This window comes from Mirounga angustirostris, unplaced genomic scaffold (assembly GCF_029215605.1).
Source record: "Mirounga angustirostris isolate CCGP_5_RB_7025 unplaced genomic scaffold, mMirAng1.0.hap1 SCAF_6, whole genome shotgun sequence".
NCBI classification, from domain to species: domain Eukaryota; kingdom Metazoa; phylum Chordata; class Mammalia; order Carnivora; family Phocidae; genus Mirounga; species Mirounga angustirostris.
Genome location: NW_026991714.1, coordinates 88,461,866 through 88,464,795, shown reverse-complemented (window position 1 = coordinate 88,464,795; position 2,930 = coordinate 88,461,866). Strand labels below are relative to the sequence as shown.

Genomic DNA, 2,930 nt, shown 5'->3' with positions numbered 1-2,930 from the left:
CTAATCCTCAACACACTGAGCAAGTATTCAGTTTCCACGGCAGCCTGAATAAATCACTTTATCAGCCTTCAGAGTCATAGTTGAGAGCACAATTCCTTATGGAAGTCTCAGTGTTCACCCATCCTGCACAAAATGATTTAAATTGGAGTCAGATGGTGAAATTTGGAGACTGATGTGAACAATGGTGAGGTATCTTCTACATTCCTTAGGTAGTCTTTTTCTACCCATGCTCAAGGAACTTGGCTAGAACATGGTGGGCCAGGCATGGTAAGGAACACAGTTAAATTGCGATGTCACCTTTGGTTAGCCACTTGGCCTCTTTGGTGCTCCATTTCCTCAGTAGAATGAAAGTGTTGGGTTAACAGTTCCTAGCTCAGGCAGTAAATTGCTCTGCGGTATTGTAATTGATTGCAAAGTGTGTCACAGTAATTTGTTACAGATTACACTTAAAATAGTGATGTTTGGGAAATAATGTTGGTTTCAAAGAGTGAATTCAAAGCTTTTCCTACTACTGTCCCTCTCATTTGCTTGGAGTGAGGTATGCTTTCATGAGTGAGACTGGAAGGTGTATGAGTTCCCTAGGGCTGTCGTACCAAAGTATCACACACAAACTGGATGGCTTAAAACAACAGAAATTTATTCTCTCACAGTTCTGGAGGCTAGAAGTCCAAAATCAAGGTGTTGGCAGGGTCATATTCCCTCAGAAGCCTCTAGGCTGCAGTCTGGTGAATCATGAACCCTGAATGACATCAGTAACATCAGCAGGCAGTGGTGAACTATCCAGGCACTTGAGAACAATGAGCTAATGTAGGTGTTTGCTTTTATGGAGACACAGATATCTCTTTAAAAGTAGTAAAACTTTCTGTGTAGTTGAGGATATTTTCTCTGACTTCTGGGTTGCTTTTTGGGAGTCTTTCATTTGGCTTTTGGGGCCCAACTCTCATAGAGCTGTTTAGATAGACCTTACTGAAATCCCATCTTAAAGTTCAGAGAGCGATTTCTCTTTAAGATCCATTACGAAGTGAAACACTCCTACTTGCAATAGTTTTTGTTTCGAATTTAATGTCTAATACCATAGACTAAATGAGTTTTCCTCTGTGCTTAGAGGAATCAGCAAACTGCATTTCAACTCTTTAAGAAAGTTGGAGGAATTACTTAATTTTATTTAAAATGCCCGACAAAATTCAGTCTCGATTTCCATCAGGGCTGCAGTGGGGTTGCGGGATCGTGGGCGGGTAACCCGGTGAGCCGGGGAGGGTGGTGCCGGCCAGGGAGCAGAGGCCGGGGTTTCAACCTACACCAGGCACAGCCTATCTGTGCCTACCATGGAAACCAGAGCACTGCCGGTAGGAACTGTGCCTGCAAGGTCATGACCTGTCTTCTCTCCCCCGGACCCTTTCCTGAGAACTGATGGCACGACTACGCCTTGAATCAGACCCCCGCTGACCGTTGAGAGTTTTTGGAGGACTCAGTCCTACAGAAAGACGCAGCCCTCGCTCCTTGCTGGCCGCTGTCCCTCCGCCCTGGTGACCGCAGCCTGGGTGCCCTCCCAGTTCGGTTCCGGCAGCCTGGGCCATCGGCCTCTCACAGATCACCAGCAGCCTGTACATCAGCAATGGTGTGGCCGTCAGCAACAAGCTCAAGCTGTCCAGCAGCCAGATCACCACAGTCATCAACGTCTCGGTGGAGGCAGAGAACACCTTATACGAGGACATCCAGTACGTGCAGGTGCCTGTGACCGACACACCCATCTCATGCCCCTGCGACTTCGAGGGCCCCGTTGCTGAGTGCTCCCATCATGTGGAGGTGAAACAGGGTCACCATCTCCGCTCTGCTCCTTTGCCGCCCTCCACCCGGCACCTCTGGAAGCCTACCAGCCACAGTCCTGCTGACTCCCACGCCTGAACCAGGTGGTGCTGCTGTCCAGCTTCCTGCGCAACAACGGCTTTCAGGAACAGCTGAGCCACTAACAGCCAAGGACAGTTGCAGCTGTTTGGCAAGAACACTGCGCACATGGTCAGCTCCTCTATGGGCATGATCACTGGCGCCTATGAGAAGGAGGTCGGTTTGATGGCAGCCAAACGGTGAGCCATCCTGGCTAGCCCCTGCCCCCGGGGTCAGAGGTGCGGATCTGCCGTTGATCCTACATCAAAATCTGAACTTGAACATTCTACTTTTCTTGATACAGAAAATCAGATGATGGCTTTTATAAGGGCAAGAAAAAAGGAAGGGATACTGCAGTTTTTAACCTTATAATCCACTTCTTTGAAGAATAAAACTCACTAAACCTAAGATGGTGAAAATATTTCCTACCAGTGAATGCCAGGGCATGACTGCTGGGGCCTAGCCACAGAAGAGGTGTTGTCCACTCAAAGTTCAATGCATGTGGCAGGCCTGGAATTCCACAGCCCTCCCCCAGGCTGACTATGCAGGAGCAAGTCAGCAAGAATCCCATCTTATTCTTTGGAACCTAAAGCCAGCCCCTTCTTTATGTCTCACAGCTTACTTCATTCACCAATTTACTTCATAAGTGACCTTCAAATGGTACTCCAGGAGCCCTTGGAGCCTCGGGCCACCCTTGCCCTCAACTTCAACCATAGTGACTTAACTCTGGGTTTATAGAATGGACTTAAGCAAAAAAGAGTTTTTAAAGAAAGTATTTCCTTATACGAAATTTAAAAAAGTTTTGAGTGCTATTCCAGATGGCAAAATCTCAGGGTGACTTGGGTGACCTCCCACCAGCCTTTGATGAAAAGTGTGTTAGTCCCTTTCTCTGGGGCATGTGTGGAGAGGGCAGGCTTGATGTCAGGCCTCAAGGTTTCCTTGCACAGGCCTTGGCTCAGAAGGTTGGAGCTGTGGGCCCAGCTCTGTCATCTTTGTCATCTCCTCTTCATGTGATTTGGAGATTTTTGGAGCTATAGTTTCCTTAG

The 2,930-nt window shown here is 47.8% G+C and overlaps 1 pseudogene; it reads left to right on the top strand.

The window, feature by feature from the left end:
* The first annotated feature begins 250 nt into the window (after positions 1-250).
* Positions 251-2,186, top strand: LOC123847047 (dual specificity protein phosphatase 18-like; annotated as a pseudogene).
* Positions 2,187-2,930: the final 744 nt, after the last annotated feature.